General features: G+C 41.7%; 1 protein-coding gene across 8 annotated transcripts in view; it reads left to right on the forward strand.

Annotated features, from left to right (window-relative positions):
• FMN2 (formin 2) overlaps positions 1–17,691 on the forward strand; it is a 305,517-nt gene that overhangs the window by 51,466 nt on the left and 236,360 nt on the right. Inside the window, exons 1-3 of one of the 8 annotated variants that reach the window (XM_084996816.1) lie at positions 7,259–7,365; positions 8,295–8,316; positions 9,982–10,051. The exons of 5 other annotated variants lie outside the window; for them this stretch is intronic. The gene's annotated coding sequence lies outside the window, so the exon portion shown is untranslated. Of the gene's footprint in view, positions 1–7,258; positions 7,366–8,235; positions 8,317–9,981; positions 10,052–17,691 lie in introns of those variants that run through there. 2 more of the 8 variants (XM_084996814.1, XM_084996815.1) reach the window with 2 other exon arrangements.

Below are 17,691 nucleotides of genomic sequence, written 5' to 3' on the forward strand. Positions count from 1 at the left end.
TTATATAAAAAAAAAAAAAACACTTATTCTAGTAGCAGAATGGAGAATGGATAGAAGTAATAAAAAAAAAATTTAGAGTTAGTAGAAGTGCCTAAATGGAGACAGGGGCAGTGGGGGAAGGAGTAGAAGATTTCCTTGGTGTCTGATTCCCATCTGTGGGTGGATGGTGATGTTCCACAAAGCATTAGCATCTGAAAACCAGTATGGGTCCCAGGCAGGATGATCATTTTCTCTTGGACATCTAGAATGTATGATTCCTTGGTGGCAATTCCTAGAGGACAGAGGAACTGGGGTTACTAGCACAGGCCAGAGGGTATATGCTAAAAAGATAAATATAAAGAGATTAAACTTCCTAAAGACAGTGCAGTGGAGAGCTTGAGTGGGTTCAGCAGAGGCTTGGCTAGAGGATGTTGTGTTTAAGATCTGAGAGGTGGAGCTTATCTCTTGATTCCCAAGTCTAGTATGTGAAGTGATTAGCACTGAGCAGCTCAGGGTGTTGGCTGAGACTTGCTGCCCCCAGGAGGGAGGAGAAGGGTGGAGGGAGGATATACTGAGAAGCAGGCCCAGAGCTGGGGGGGGTCCTTCAAGAGGAAGGCTGTGGTGAGCGTTGATGACACTGCTGGGTGATGTGGGCTGCAGAGGTGGAGAGAACTGTGCACAGCTTGGGCTTGGAACACTGTCTAGGTGATTCTGGAGGGCTAGTTGGTGAGGCCATGTTACAAGAGAGGAATGAGGAATGTCACCTATCAGCTCAGCTGTCACTTGCTTTGCTCTCACAGCCGCCCTCGTCAGTTACCATTTTGGGTCTACCCATCCCTGCCCTAGTCCTGCCCCCTTGTTCCAGTTTTAAAGTTCTCATTTCAGGGCATGTTCCCCTCCAGGGTCCATCTGGCAATGTCTGAAGACATTTTGGGTCAGCACAGTGTGGAGAGGGGTGCAGCTAACATCTAATGGGTAGAGGCCAGGGATGCTGCGCCGAACGTTTTACAGGACCCCACCCCAGTGGAGAGTACCCAGTACCAAGTGTTAAGAGCTTGAGGAACCCCACGATGTACATTTGATCTGTGGTTTTCCTGCACAGAGCCTTTCTAGTTTTTCTGTCAGAATGCAGTGCCAGATTCCTTGGACCTCTCTGATCTGCCTCCTGTTTCAATATTTTCATACTTTCCCACCTCATGACCCATCTCTCTTTCCGTTCCTCCAAACCCCATCCTTCATCTGCTGAGGTGCTTCTCGGTTTTACCCTGGGACTGAGTACTCATGCTTCTGCTTTCAACTGTTACTTCCCAGTTAGCTCTACTCTCTTCAGAGAGTGCTGTTCAGAGTCCACTCCTCTCAGACACCCTCCTTAACCATCAAAGTCTGCATTTTCTCTCTCAAAAGACTTAAGGTGATGTAACTGGCTCCACCCCCATGCAAATTAAGGCATATGTGGAGGTGCCCTCATGACCAATGCAGGGCTTCGTCCCTGTGTTTACTGTGTTTACCATAGAAACAGAAATCTATAGTGAACAGAGGGATCCAGTCTCTCCAGAGTAGGTAAGAGCAGACTCTAGTCCTAGACTGTGGATTCCAGTCCCATCTCCTCCACTTAAGAGGTTAGGACGTTTATCTAAGGTCCCAGGATAAAAATTTTCAGGTATAATCATAGAACCTACCTCTGGGAGGTTATCTTGAAGATTAAATGAGATTAATTGATAAAACATTTAGCACAATACCTGGCATGTAATAAGTGCCCAGTAAATACTAGTAATTACTGTTGTTATTATCTTTCCACTTTCTCTTACAGAACCCAGCACAGCCTTTCAGTAAATATGCCTTGATTTCATGAAGAGGAGGGCTGGAAGGGAAGCAGTGGTAACTGAGGAAAGGAAGAACTAGAGGGCTCATTAAGTGGATACTTTTGATTGACCAGGCATCACCTATAGTTAGTAATCTTATGAACACTTGGAGAGAAAGAAGGCGGAGGCTGGCATGGAGTGCGAATCTGCTCATAAATGACTTGGCTCGGGAACTGACTCTATTGGATCTCTGCCTCTAGGCTTATTGCCATCTTTCTTTCCTAATCTGTTTGCCACTCTTGGTTTTACTGGTGTAATTCCCACCTTCTTCCCCCACCCTCCCTCTCCACATCTTTCTGGATGGAGTGGAAGGAAGATGGAAGAATAGGAAAAGCTGTGGGTCAGACACCTGCCAGTTTGTGAAGTGAGCCCATCACTCCCACTCGGCATTGTGTTCCCAGTGTTGACTTAAAAAATCCACAGCCTGAAAGTTGAGAGTTAACTTTTATTTGGGGCAAAATTAGGACTTAAGCCCCTGGGAGACAGCATCTCAGGTAGCCCTGAGAAATCACTCCAAAGAGGCAAGTTGGGGGGGAATCAGGATATATAGGCAGGTAGCAGGAGCAAAAGACTACAGAAAACCAGCTATCTCAAGTTAAGGAATTCATAGACTCTTCTATGGGAAGATGCAAAGGTCTGGGCTTACTGGAATCACTCCTTTGATATTTGCCTCAGCTATTGGGCATCCTGTGCTTTCATAACCTGAATTCCCTTAAGACTTCCCTTTGTGGCTCACCTTTGGAGGTGGCTATATTCGCAGATGACTGTGACATCCTTTGTTTTGTCTACTTCACTTCAGACTGAAATGCCGCCCCAAAGAGTCAGAGGGAATTGATATCAGTGTATGTGTGGTAAAAGTGAGGGGGAGGTGCGTGCAGCCATGCACATATTTTATAGAAGTTTGTTGCTGGTCTCAGGAAGGTTACTGCTAGTCATGAGGAGCAGACATCACCATGAAGGATTTCAGTGTTTTTCTAGATATGAGGAGATACAAGAAGTGGGCTCATAAAATCTAAAAAATATCTGTCTGAAGACCTGTTCTTCCAGTTTTCCAGGAGCACAGAGTGCTTCACTCCTGCTCTGCACCCTGAGCTCCACTCAAGGGGTACAGTGGCAGCTCATGATTTAATCCATATAGAGGCAGATGACACATGGTGGCAAGTGCCAAACCCCACTTCACACTGACCACTTCATAGCGACCACATGCTTCCCTGGGAAAGGGTCACATGCGTATATTGGCACATCACTTATTTGTAATGTCAACCCAAACAAAGGAGGTAAACTGAAACAATTTCAAAAGACCAGAAGTTGAGTTTATTTGGGAATAGCAGAGGAATTAAAATTCAGGAAGTCAGCTGAGTGTTTGGGGTGACTCTGTTTATGGGCAAAGAGTGAGAAAAAGGGGACGTCCAGCCAGAGTCCAGGCTTGAGGATGGGAAGTAATTTTTGGCAGGTGTTCACTGGTCATGAGATGGGTTTCTGTCTTGTGCAAACTGGCATTTACTAGAAGTCAATCTCTCAGTTTCTCCAGTATTGTTTTTGGGGGGCTTATGCATGAGAGTCTGCATCCCGTCCATCCAGTTGAAATCCTTTCACAGTCACTTTCACTCTGTCTGTTGTGTGGGTGTCCAGCATGTTTTGTAGGTAATGTGACAAATGAAAATACAGCTGTCTGTAAGGACCTCTGCTTTACTCAGAGTCCCTGAAACAGAGAAACCAAAGGGCCAGAGGTTGGTTTGCTACACAGTATTGCTCTTCTCTCTCAATAACTCTACCACATGGGACATGTTTGATTTTCTCACTTGGATAATCTTTTTTTTTTTTTTTTTTTTTTTTTCTGTCTGTTCTAGGGCCGTACCCATGGCATATGGAGGTTCCTGGGCTGGGGGTCTAATTGGAGCTGTAGCCACCAGCCTACACCAGAGCCACAGCAACACAGGATCTGAGCCATGTCTGCAACCTACACCACAGCTCATGGCAACACTGGATCCTTCCCACTGAGCCAGGCCAGGGATCGAACCCACAACTTCATGGTTCCTAGTCGGATTCATTAACCACTGAACCTTGATGGGAACTCCAGGATAAATCTTTTTTAATATTTATTTTTTATTAAAGTATAGTTGATTTACAGTATTGTGTCAGTTTCTGCTGTACAGCATAGTGACCCAGTCATATATATATATATATATATTCCTTTTCTTATATTCCGTCATGATCTATCCCAAGAGGTTAGATACCATTCCTTGTGCTATATAGTAGGACCTCATTGCTTATTCATTCTAAATGTAATAGTTTGCATCTGCTAACTCCAAACTCCTTATCCATCCCACTCCCCTTTGGCATTGGTTGGATAATTCTTGTAGGATAAAATTATTGAATGGAACAATCAATAAATATAAATAGGAAGAAATGTGCTTACTAGTCTTAATTTTCTTCAGGGGGCACTTTTTCATTCTATTTTGTTTTAGTTAAAAAATAGATTATTCCCTAAAGAATATGATAAGTGGGTATGTATCAAAGTTCCAACTTGGTTTCTTTCTTTGCTGGCTGTACACTTGCATGCTTCTGAAATAGTTGTATTATTAACCTTTTACTACAGGGTTAATTGCATGGTGGGCAGATTACATCCCCCATGTTTGTAGTCACTCAGTTCAATGTGAAGTAGAGGGACTTTAATACATATGTATACATATGTACCCCTGGCTCCTATAGTAGTCAGTGTCCAAACGTTTATGTAAATGATTTGAAGCACATATATTTTGAGATTTTTTTTTCAACCTGAAATATGGTTTAGTGAATTTCTAACATGTGCTTCTTTTTTTGTATTTTAAGAGCAAATGGTATTTCCCCCCCCACCCCTATCCCCTGCCAGTTATCAATTATGTTAATTCAAGAGCATTGTTGCAAAAGTAGTCATGGTACAGATTGTTATTCCTTTACCGCAGTGCTCTGAGCTTAGAGAAAATGCTGCCAGGACTTTGATGGATTTTGTTATAATCCCCAACCAGAAAGTTAATTGAAGTTTAGAAAAACCAGTTTTTAAAAACTCATTTCTGGAGTTCCCGTCGTGGCGCAGTGGTTAACGAATCCGACTAGGAACCATGAGGTTGCGGGTTCGGTCCCTGCCCTTGCTCAGTGGGTTAACGATCCGGCGTTGCCGTGAGCTGTGGTGTAGGTTGCAGACGCGGCTCGGATCCTGCGTTGCTGTGGCTCTGGCGTAGGCCGGTGGCTACAGCTCCAATTCAACCCCTAGCCTGGGAACCTCCATATGCCGCAGGAGCGGCCCAAGAAATAGCAACAACAACAAAAAGACAAAGGCCAAAAAAAAAAAAAAAAAAAAAAACAAAAAACAAAAAAAAAACTCATTTGTGGGAGTTCCCATCATGGTGCAGTGGTTAACGAATCTGACTAGGAACCATGAGGTTGCGGGTTTGATCCTTGGCCTCGCTCAGTGGGATCCGGCATTGCCGTGAGCTGTGGTGTGGTTTGCAGACGCGGCTCAGATCCCGCATTGCTGTGGCTCTGGTGTAGGCCAGGGGCTACAGCTCCGATTCCACCCCTAGCCTGGGAACTTCCATATGCTGCGGGAGTGGCCCAAAAAAATAGCAAAAAGACAAAAAATAATAATAATAATAAATAAATAAATAAATAAAAACTCATTTGTGGCAGTCACACTATTTAAGTTAATGACATACTTTCTTCTTTCCTCATTTAAGAGAATCATGATACTTCAGATACCTATGTTGGTATCTGAACTGGTACTTTTTCACCCATTTGGCAACAGTGTGGGTGATGCAGGATTCATTTTAAATTTATGTGATGGACTTTTATTAAAATGGTGACTCAGCCCAGCTTTTCTGTCCTGATTTTCTTCTCTTTCTCCTGGATATGCACTGAATAGCAATTAGTTCTGCTGATGTGACTCGAATATCTGTGGCCTTCCTTCCCTCACCATGAGCCAGGAGAAGTACAGAACCTGAGGTCCTTGCACTGATAAGACACCACCCTACCAGGACCTTGGGGGGGATTCCTCCCCCAGATTTTTACGAGATTTTGGAAATCTGAAGGAAGATTTATTTCCCATGTACTTTCTTTATTGTCTAGATGAGAGGTTGGCAAAGTTTTTAAAAGTTTTTCAGAGAGAAAATATTTTAGGCTTTAGTAAATATTTTACAGCCTCTGTCAAGAGTATGCAGCTCTCCTGTGAGAGCCGCCATGGACAACATGGAGTCAATAAGCCTGGCTCTTATTTCCTAACAAGACTTCATTTATAAAAACTGGCCTGTGGACTATAGTTTGCTGGCCCCTGGTCTACACTTAGGTAATACATAAATGGTAACTTCACTGTGTCAGTTTGACTTTTCTTTCCGTTTCTATCCATATGTGGTCCCTGTTAGGTTTGCCAAGGGAGGAATGCACAGTCTAGTTGGTAAACAAGAGAGACTTGTGAAGGCATCAGAGGGGCACGGGCTGAGCTCAAGATGGCTCCAGCCCTGACTGTGAAGAGGCACTAGGCTTGTAAAGGATCAGTGGTGGGAATCTGCGGCTGGAGATCATGGCAGAAACAACAGAGAAGGAGGAGGGGATGGTTAAGGGAGGGGTAGGGGATAGAGTCCTGTGACAGAGGGCAGCTAATCCTTGTAGGTGGTTAATCTGTGCTCCACATTCCAGGAGAGGGTGTGGATCTTGTGCTGGGCATACCCATGTCTGCAGCAGGTCTCCAAGGTGAACATCACATTTGGGGGGCGGGCGGCATCTGTCTCTATCCTCCTGGGAACCTATCAGTCACCAGCCAATCACATAGTAGTTACTGAGTTTTTCCCGTGAAAAATGCAGATACTTTCCCTGTGCTGTCTCACTCACTGTCAAAAGAGCTACCAGGTGGGCAGATGCAAGGTTGCCGGGTTTCTGTGGGGGTTGGGTGGGGCAGGCAGAAGGGTTGAGTTGCAAGTGGTCAGTGTGTCTGGGGCACAGTGTTGTGGTGTGAGGGGCAGGAGCAGGGGGCATCTGAAGGAAAAATTCTGGGTGGTACCCAGAGCTGCTTATGGAGGCTCAGGAACTGGAACACAATCCTGGAGCAGTGGGGAACCACGGGAGGGTTTTCAGTAGAGGAGTGTTTTAGAGAGGGCTTTCTTGCTGTTTGTGGAGTCTGGACTGAGGGATGTTCAATGGGTCTGACTTGGAGGCTGGAAGATTCTGAGGAAGATGTGGTAATTCAGGAGAGGGGAGGTGCAGTCTTTAGGGAAGAGGTGGTGGGGACAGCTGAAAGGCAGTTCTAATGCCACTAATAGATTAGTGGTTCTCAAACTCAAACAGGCATTGGAATCACCTGGAGGGCTTGTGAGCAATTGGTGGGCCCCACCCTAGAGGTTCTGAGTTAGAAGATCTGAGAAGGCTGAAGAATCTGCATTTCCAGCAGTTTCCCAGGTGATACTCATGCTGGTGGTCCAGGACCACATTTTGAGAAGCACTAACTTAGAAGGTCAGAATGATGAGCCTTGGAGATTTGAGTGATTCTATAAAGGTGAGGGAGAGGGCAGAAATAAGGAGAATATATGCCTGCATTTCTGGCTTGCTGACAGGGTTGAGGGTGATGCTATTTACTGTGTAAAAGTACAGGAGGAGCCAGGTGGGAGAAGGCAGTTTAGTTTAGGTCTTACTGAATTTGAGGATTATCTACTCAAAGATGTGTAGAAGTAATTGCTTATTTGTGTCTGGATGTCAGGAGATAGAGCCTAGGGGGAGAAAGATTGAGGAATTGTCCTTCTGTGGATGATAACTAAAGCCATTATGCAGTGGAAAGTGCCTATAGGGTGAGACAAACAGATGACTATTTATGCAGTGGAGTAGAGGATGGGGAGGAAATTGCAAGGGACGGGTAAGGAGTTGGAGAGGTGGGGCGAAAAAAAAGATTAACAATAAGATGGAATATTAAGTGATATAAAATGTTGCTAAGGGTCAAGTAAGAGTAAGACTGAAAAGTAATCATTGAATTTGCCAAATTATTGTTAATAACCTTGCAGAGGTAGAGAGGAGGCTGTATGGGGTTTGGTGGGTGCTTGCTGGGTCCCTGCAGGCTGAGGCTGAACTGAGGGGCAGGGTGAGCTGGGATCAGTGTGGTGTGTGATGAGCTCCAGAGGCTTTGTGTTAGGGGGAAAAAATAAGGTAAATTTATGAGTCAGGAATGAGAACTACTTTTTTTAAGTTTGGAAGTGTGTGGAACCTGTGTAGATGCTGATGGGAAGGATCCAATAGAGAAGGAAATGTTCAAGATTTAGGAGAAATTTTGGTCCTGAGAAAGCCAGAGGGATGGGATGTGGAGCCTGGGGTGTGAATAGGAACACCTGTGTGTGAAAACAGACGTGCAAAGGGGGATGCAGTGCAGGTGGGCTTTCTAGGTGGCTCATGGGAAGGTAAGGGAGTGCTGACGCTTCTGTGTTCTCTGTGAATCAGGAGAGGTCTACCTCTGCCTTTGGTGAGTATGAGGCCATATGTTTGAAAATGTGAAAACCTTTCATTTTCAAATCAAGGAACTGGGACTGAGGGCTGGCGGGAGGGATGGAGGGGTGCCTGTTGGGGCCAGTGGAGGTGGAGGGTGATAGGTGAATGCTGGCTCTGCCCCAGCATGGGATGTGGCAAAGGCAACACATTGCACTAATCTCAGGCTGGCGTTTCGCCCATCTGAAGGTTACAGAGGATGGAAGTTGAGGATATTGGCGTAGGAGTGGAAGGAGGTGACAGGTAAGGTCACTCAAGCTCAGAAAGGTGAAGTGACTTACCTGTGGCAGAAATACTTTTGACAGAGCCAGAAATCTTAGTTTCCTGAGACTTAGGTTAATTCCCTTTTCTTCAGGCACCCTGACTCCATTAGAGAAGGAAAAACTTCTTCCCCTTGAAACAGATTCTGACTTTCTCCATGTTCTTGGTGGTTAATGGTCCCAGCACACTCATTAAATGTAGTTGGGTAATGAGTATTCCTTGAACAAAGTAATTGTGTGACTTCTGGGTTAGGTGAATGTGTAAGAATCTTGGACATTTTAAAAGGTGTTTGAACAAGATGTTAGGGATCCTTCTAAGTAAATACTAGGGATTCAAAGATGGAAGACAGCCTAGGGGTTTAGTATTAGTAGCTGAGAAATCTGAGTGAAAAATGAGGACCTGAAGATGTACTTTAAATATTGCCCTGAAAGGAGAACTTAAAAAATGAGAATTTTTCTAGGATGTTCCATATGGAAACCTTGGCATCACTAGTTCCCTTGGAGCAGCTGCCTGGGAGAGGGATGGGTCTTGGGTGCAGCTCAGAAATGTGCTGGAGTGTCCTGATCACTGTGAGTTTGGAGAGCCACATGTAAGCATGGGCATGGGAGTACGGTGCCTGGTTGTCATCGGTCTAAGGCCAAGCTTCTCAAGGTATCAGGTGGGCTGTATTGAAGGTCTTACTGATCCTGTGAGGGGCGAGAAAATAAGGTATCCTTGGGAAAAAAAAAAAAGCATCTGATACAAGGCCAAAATATAACTGAGATTAGGGATTGGCATTAATGGAAATCAGATCTGAAAATTGCGTCCTTTTATAGTAAATATTTGTTGTATATTTTCCATATTACTGAAAGTGAATGGGGAAGAGGACTTCTGGACAAGTGGAGGTAGAGTCCTCGGGTCACAGGACACAGTGAAGAAAGCCTTTCTAGTATTTTATTGCAAGTGCAACCAATATTTATTACAATAGGAGGTGATTTTTGGATTCAAAATAGATGGCAGCAGAAGCCAAGGCAAGATCCAAGAAATCCTGTGATATATACCTTAGAATGCTGTTCTAGATATAATACTCTGCAAATAGGGGGTGTTTGGGAGACGGGGTCTGAGATGCATGCATGAAATAGTAGGAGAAGGTCTTTGAGGGGCCATGGTTGGTACATCCATCACTCCCTGCCCAGGTGTAAGTTATCAAACTGAAAGACAAGGGTCTACATATGCTGACTTTCAGAGTGTTAGGGAAAAGTATATACTGAGGAGTATAACATCTGATTTGCTATCTTATGGGAAAAAATTTACTCTCATCTGGGATATATTGACCTGATATTTAAGAACCTGCCCCTGATTTATTGGGCACTGTACTGATCTCAGTATTGTGCCATTTCAGGACACTGACGATATCTTGACAAAGTAGGGATTTCAGACTTGCTTTGGACGTAGGTGATGAAGACCCAAAGGTGGGTGATGCTTTCTTCAATGTGAGCAGGGAAATGAGAGAGGGAGTGATAAATCCATGGCTAATGTAGATTGAGTGTATTCACGTGGGTTTATTAGGTCCCCCAGGCCACGCAGTAGGAATGGAGGAGAGTCAGAAAATTGGAACTGATTTCTTGTTCTTTGTGCCATGATACACATAATGTAGATGGTCTGTGGCTTTGAGGATCATGGTCACCAAACTCAATTGTTTCTATACTTAAGTATGTCCCTGTTTTTGGAGAAAAAAAAAAAAGATACTACTTCAGCAGGAGTTATGGGAGAAACAAAGTGGTCTTGGGTCCCCATATTTGTCATCAGGGGAGCTTTTTTCCTCTTTCAAAAAAAAAAAAGGAAAAAAAATCCTTATTTTCACAGTGCCTTGCCCAAAGTAGAGCTCAAGGAATTATCTTTTTATAGCAGCAACATTAACAACAAAACCCATGAATAGATTTTATAAAGGCTTTAATATGTTGAAATGTCATTTTATAATGCTCTTGTATCCATTTTATTGAATGTTTACTGCCTTTCAAACTGAGTCAATAATTTTAAAGATACAGTTGTATCATCTTCTATTTTCTGATGTGAAAACTAAGCCTTAGAGAGTGTAACTTGCTAAGTCACATGGTTTTGTGGAGGCAGAGGTGGAATTCAAATCTGAGAAAGCTGACTCTACATCCTGTACCTTTTCTTCAACCTGTATCACAATCTACTGGTGATGTGTAACCCCTACGGATTCAGAGATGCTGTTGACCCTAGAAGGGCGTGGGGGTGAGAGGGCCCCGACCCTCCACATGGGGAGAATCCTGTGAATTAAAGGTGGCCCTCTGCACACTTCCTGGTTTTCTCTGTGGATCCTGTGATTCTTGTGTTTACTGTTGAATAAAATCCGTGTAAAAGTAGACCCATGAAGTTCAGACCCTCGAAGTTCAAGGGTCAACTGTCTGTCCTTGTTTCTCTTCCATTGTCATCACTTTGGTGCAAGTCAGCTTTGTGCCTCCCACTTAGCCCCCATGGCCCTTTCCTGTCCCTCCAGCTCCTTCCCCACAGACTAGTGATCCTGATACACTTCCCGGAGATACTTTATCCTCACCAGAGGTAACACCAGAGCTCTTATTCATGGCCTGCAGGGCCCTCCTGGCTGAGTCTGCAGCTTCATCTCCTGTTCTTCTCTGCCATGTTACTATGCCTCCCAGAGAATTTTCTAAAATTCTGATTAGGGGGCCCCACTTTTGGAAAGTTCAGCTAACTAGGTCTGAAGTTGGACTCTGGCTATAGGGGTTTTTGATCAACCAGGTTTAGGAAAGCCTTGTTCTAGAAAATGTGTTCTGTGAATATTAGTTGCTGCTTAGATTTGAAAGCTGCTTTTTGCCTTTTTTTAACTCTAAGGAGGACCTACCTGTGAATTCTCAAGAGTTTTAGCTCAGTTGATGAGAGCTTCTGTGCTAGCACTAAGCTTAATGACTGACATTCCCCCAGATGGCTCGTTAAGGTTTTGTTTCGCTTTCTCTGGGTAATTGAGATACTGCTCAGCTGAGAGAAATGGAGTTGCTCTCCAGATGGTTGATGGAATCTTCAGTAGAGCTAATGCCACCTTTAATTTCTTGAAGGAACTTTCTCTACTTCTTTCACTCTTCTTATTTGAAAAAAGTTGAGATGTGAGATGCAGATATTCAGACCTGGAAATGTAACTGAATAAATCCCTATCTTTGACAAAAAGTATATTAAATTTAATCTTATTCAATATTTACTGTGGCCCTAGGCCTAATGCTCCAGATTTTTCTTCCTTTTGCTTCTTTACGTATTTATGAGGATGTTCCTTTGAATTTTACTTTTGAAGTGTAAGGGCTTGTGGGACATTGAAGTTAAAGAATATCAAGACAGAATAAAATAACTATGAGTTTATCAGAGTTTCCAACAATCCTAGAGAAAAAATTTTAAACCTTTTCAATATTTTTTTTTTTTTTTGGTCTTTTTAGGGCCACACCTGTGGCATATGAAAGTTCTGAGGCTAGGGGTCAAATTGGAGCTGCAGCCGTGTTTGCAACCTATAAACCACAGCTCATGGTAATGCTGGATCATTAACCCACTGAGTGAAGCCACAGATAGAATCCATGTCCTCATGATACTAGTTGGGTTCGTTACCACTGAGCCATGATGGGAACTCTTTTTAATAATCTTGTCTATAGGGTATGTATTCTAGATTAAGAAGTTATGGAATGCATATACAAAGTTATTTATTTATTTATTTTGTCTTTTTAGGGCCACACCCTTGGCGTACGGAGGTTCCCAGGCTAGGGGTTCAACTGGAGCTGTAGCCGCAGGCCTATGCCACAGCCACAGCAATATCCGAGTCATGTCTTTGACCTACACCACAGCTCAGGGCAATGCCGGATCCTTAACACACTGAGTGAGGCCAGGGATTGAACCTTCGACCTCATGATTCCTAGTTAGGTTCATTTCTGCTGCGTGATGACAGGAACTCCCAAAGTTATTTTTTATAACTTAATTGTTATAGATTAATTTTTACAGACTTATCTCTACCATTATCACACATGCTAGGTATTTCTGGTTTGTTTTGTAAGCTATTTAATTGTACCATATAAATGTGTATGCATAAAATGACCAAGGTACTATTAATGCTAGATTGTTCCATTTCTTTGTTATGTTAATTCCAAGCATTTCTACTACATTTATTCTATAGGATTTATTCTATTTGCAGTGTTGATTTTTATATCCTTATTTGTGCAGAAGAAAAATTAGGTTGCCATTTCTTCTTGGCATGTTTCTACGCTCAGCAAATATAGCAACTGAGGTTCTAAATTTCAGTCAAAAATAGAACTAGCTTCATTTTTAAGTTCTTCATTCATGCACAGGGATCCAAGTGTTTAGCTTTGCCCTCTTCTGGTCATTTCAGATTATGGAAGGGGAAGTCCCAGAACAGGGTTACAGTCGACCCTTGAGCAATGTGAAGGTGAAGGCCTATCCTCTAAGCAATTGAAAAGCTGCACATAATTTACAGTGAACTCACCATGTCTGTAGTTCAACCAGCTGCAGTATTTACTATTGAGAAAATCCACCTATAGGTGTACCTGAGTAGTTCAGAACCAGGATGTTCTAGGGTCAGCTGTAACTTCCAAGTTTACAGAGTGGCTGGAAGACATTTAAAAATTTCAGCCACACAAAATATTTTTTATAATGATTTTTATTTTTTCCTCTATAGCTGATTTACAGTGTTCTGTCAATTTTCTACTGCACAGCAAGGTGACCAGTCATACATACATATATTCATTCTTTTTTCTCACAGTATCATGCTCCATTACAAGTGACCAGACATAGTTCCCAGTGCTGTACAGCAGGATCCCATTGCTTATCCATTCCAAAGGCAATAGTTTGCATCTATTAACCCCAAATTCCCAATCCATCCCTCCCCCTCCCCCTCGGCAACCACAGGTCTGTTCTCCATGTCTATGATTTTCTTTTCTGTGGAAAGGTTCATTTGTGCCATATATTAGATTCTAGATATAAGTGAAATCATATGGTATTTGTCTTCTCTTTCTGACTTACTTCACTTAGTATGAGAATTTCTAGTTCTATCCATGTTGCTGCAAATGGCATTATTTTGTTCTTTTCTATGGCTGAGTAGTATTCCATTGTGTATATATATCACATCTTCTTAATCCAATCATCTGTCAATCAGCATCACAAAATATATTCACTGGAAAATTAATTGTAATAGTTTTGCTTTTTAAAATTTAAAAAATTTGTTCATGTAGCAAATTCGTAAAATTGGAGAGAAAATTGAAGCTACTTTCTACATTGCTTAAGAAAATAGTAATTGTAGTTTTCTTTCTCCAAGTAGAGATGCAGACAAATATGGGTATAGTTAAGGTTACAATCATATTAGAGAATATAATCTGATATTTTGAATGCTGATGTTGATGAAGGTAAAGGAGTTTGTATACTCTTCTGACCCAGCACTTTCTCATTTAAAGCTCTAGATAACTCCTTTTGGTTTTTAGGTTACAATAATGTGCTTTCCTTTTTAGATCAAAATAATTTTCATTTAGTTGAATTTGCTGAGCAATTATCTCCTTTAGCTAAAGAATTAAGTGTTATTGAAATATTCTTTCACTTTTAAGGATTTGTACAAAACTTTGTGTAGGAGCTTATATCAAGATATAAAGATCATGGATGCTTACAGATACAAATGCAAAGTTGAGGTCAACCATCCATCAGACATAGCACAGAGTATTGACAGAAGCTGGTTGATCTCTTCTGTATGCAGCAGTAAATGACTATTGATTAAATTAAACAAGACAGCAGGCCATCCCATGTTTCCTTAGCTATGAGTAGGAAGCAGTGTCTTTAAGCATGAGGAAAGTTTTCACAAGGTAAGACCAAGCAAAACACAGTGAAGGCACATCCTGCTGAGAACCTTGTTGGATCATGAGTTTAATTAAGGCCACACTGGCATTTCATACTAATTTGAGATTAAAATCCAGCTAAAGTGTACTGAGCGAGGGGATGAAAATTGATTTTGTTTCATAACTCTGTTATGAATTGTGTTGCCTCACTGGTAAAATGAAGCCCTCTAATGACCTTTTAAATAACAACAGCAATTCTTGCTTACTTTGCTAGGGATTTTCCACATGTCGTTTGATCTTATAATACCTTATAACACCCTGAGAGGTTTTATTATTAATGTCTATTTTAGATAGGAGGAGACTGGGCATTGTAATTAGCAGGAAATGGTTCCCATCTAAGTCTGTTGAACTCTGACACATGGGCTCTTTTCCTCTGTAGCTGTTATGCAGAGGTCTTTGAATCTGTTTTGAATCATTACCATCTCTGAATGTTAGTATTTCATTAGTACGATCAAAGACAGATGCACAAGTTCTAACAGGAGGCTTCCTTGTAACTAACTTCAGAAAATAAGTAATATGTAGTAGAAGCAAGATTAAGCTAATAAACTATCTTCCCTGTTTTATCTAGCTCCTCTTAAGGTCTCTAGTTGAGAAATGATAGGGTGAATATTGTTAATTTAAATGTTTAAATTCTGATGTAGCATCTCTGAAGAATTGAGCCAATTAATACCATGTTTGTATGTTCAATATCATACATGCTATTCATTCTTTGGAATCTTAATTCTTACCCTCGTCCTCATGTGATTACTCCCTACTCCTCGACCAAACACTGTTGGTGCCAACGAAGAGAACACCTATGACATTGTCTTTCCAATCGATTTTTTTTTTTTTTTTTTTTGGTCTTTCTGCCATTTCTTGGGCTGCTCCCGCAGCATGTGGAGGTTCCCAGGCTAGGGGTCCAATCAGAGCTGTGGCCGCCGGCCTACACCAGAGCCACAGCAATGCAGGATCCAAGCTGTGTCTGCGACCTACACCACAGCTCACGGCAACGCCAGATCCTTAACCCACTGAGCAAGGCCAGGGATCGAACCCGCAACTTCATGGTTCCTAGTCGGATTCGTTAACCACTGAGCCACGATGGGAACTCCCCTCCAATTGATTTTTTAAAGATTTGGATTAACAGACCATGACCAGTTACATTCTCTATAAAATTAATCAGAGACAGGAGTTAACACCATTTCCAGTTCCGTGTCTTTCCTTGCTGTAGGAATAGCTCAAGTGTTATATTATACACATTCTTTTATCTGGAGCCAGGAAAAAGATTTAAGGAAAGTCATTACAAAAACTGTTCCACCCAGGGAGTTCTTACTGTGGCTCAGTAGGTTACGAACCTGACTAATATCCATGAGGATGTGGGTTTGATCCCTGGCCTCCCTCAGTGGGTTAAGGATCCGGCATTGCTGTGAGCTGAGGTATAAATTGCAGACATGGTTGGATCTCACGTTGCTGTGGTGTAGGCTGGCAGCTGCAGCTCGGATTTGACCCCTAGCCTGGGAACTTACATATGCTGCAGGTGCAGCCCTAAAATACAAAAAACAAAAAAGCTGTTTCCCCCACTTGATGTCTTTATTTTGTTTCCTTTTTGCATTATATTGCTGTTGGTAGAATATTCTTGTGGTACAATAAAATAGGAGACAAGAAATTTTGAGAAGTTGGGCTATTCAACCAATACAAAATTATAAAGACTGCCTTTTCATGTAGTTTTCTAAGTATATGTTATGACATTTCTCTTTGTATCTGTCTTCCATCAGATATACTGGAGCTTAAAGTCAGTTGCTGTGTCCTCACTAGAAATGTATTATATTAGTGTTTCCTAAATGTCCTCTAGCTGCTGGAAGATATTCTCCATTTTTCCAGGCCCAATGTTAATTTTCCCTGCCCTTATTTATAACTCCTTTGTTTTCTCTATCGGACAGTAACAGCTCTACTTCTGACAAACCTGAACCATTACATCTCTCTTTCTGGTTATGAAGTTCAAAATGGTATTCCTTGCCCTTCTACTTTGTTCTAATTGAGTGAGAAGTGAAAGACCAGTGAAATCCACTAATAGGATCTTCAAAGTGAAACATACTTTGTTCCAAATTTATAGCCAAGTGCAAAATCCCCTCTACACTATCACTACAGGCTCAGAACAGAGTGTGAGGAGATCCTGTTCCATTTATTGACAACTCTGACCGATATTTATTGGTTTTGTTTCAAAGTTACAAATAATTCTGCTCACTAAAAGAGAAAGTTTATTGAAACCCAAGGTCATGGCAATGTGGATGTTTTAAACTTTCTCTTGAGCTCTTACAAATTTTTCAAACCATCTCAGTGAATAAGAATTATTTGCATCCAGGTATGTATACATACATACAGTTCTTTTAGCATTGTTTGCATTTCTTTTTAAACTTTTTTGTCATTAATAAAACAAAACCCTTTTTTGTCATTAGCAAAACAAAACCCTGGGTTCAGGTGGCTTCTTTGGTGAATTCCACCAAAGCTTTCAAGAAATAATACTAGTCCTATATAACTAGTCTTTTGAAAAGAGAGAAGGGAACAGTCTTTCATAAACAGAGTAGGGAACACCATCCTGTGTATTTTATAGCGACTGAAATTTCCCTGATATTAAAACCAGAGTCACCAGAAAACAGCAGATGGTATCCATGATGACATTCCTTAACAAAATTTTTACAAATTTAATCTAGCAATTACAAAGAGGAATTCAAGCTTGGTTTAACATTTGATAATGAATCAGTGCATAAAGGAGAAAATTATATTATCATCTTAATAGATGCAGTAAAAGCCTTTGACAAAATTTAATGCCCATTCACTATAAAAACTCTTGGCAACCAGGAAGAGAAGGGGACAGCTTCACACTGATAGTGGCACCTATGAAAAACCTACAGCTGACATCAAGTTTAATAGTGAAAGACTGTTTTCAACCTAAGAATGGGAACAAGCCAAGGCTGCTCACTTTACCTGCTGTGGAAATCACTCTAGTGCTACATAATTTTTATACATACCCTTCTATTCAACATTACACTTCTATTCAACATTACATTTCTTCTTGCCATTGAACTAAGGCAAGAAGAAATACAAGGCATAAAGATAAGAGAAAAGTAAAACTGTCTCTGTGCAGGTGACATGATTGTTTATGTAGAAAATTCCAATGACTACTAAACAGCCATTAGCACTAATATGTAAATTTTAGCAGT

Source organism: Sus scrofa, chromosome 14 (genome assembly GCF_054392235.1).
Source record: "Sus scrofa isolate SSC_HxYL_T2T_F1_AM1 chromosome 14, Sscrofa_HxYL_maternal_Yorkshire_Landrace_v2.0, whole genome shotgun sequence".
Classification (NCBI taxonomy): Eukaryota; Metazoa; Chordata; class Mammalia; order Artiodactyla; family Suidae; genus Sus; species Sus scrofa.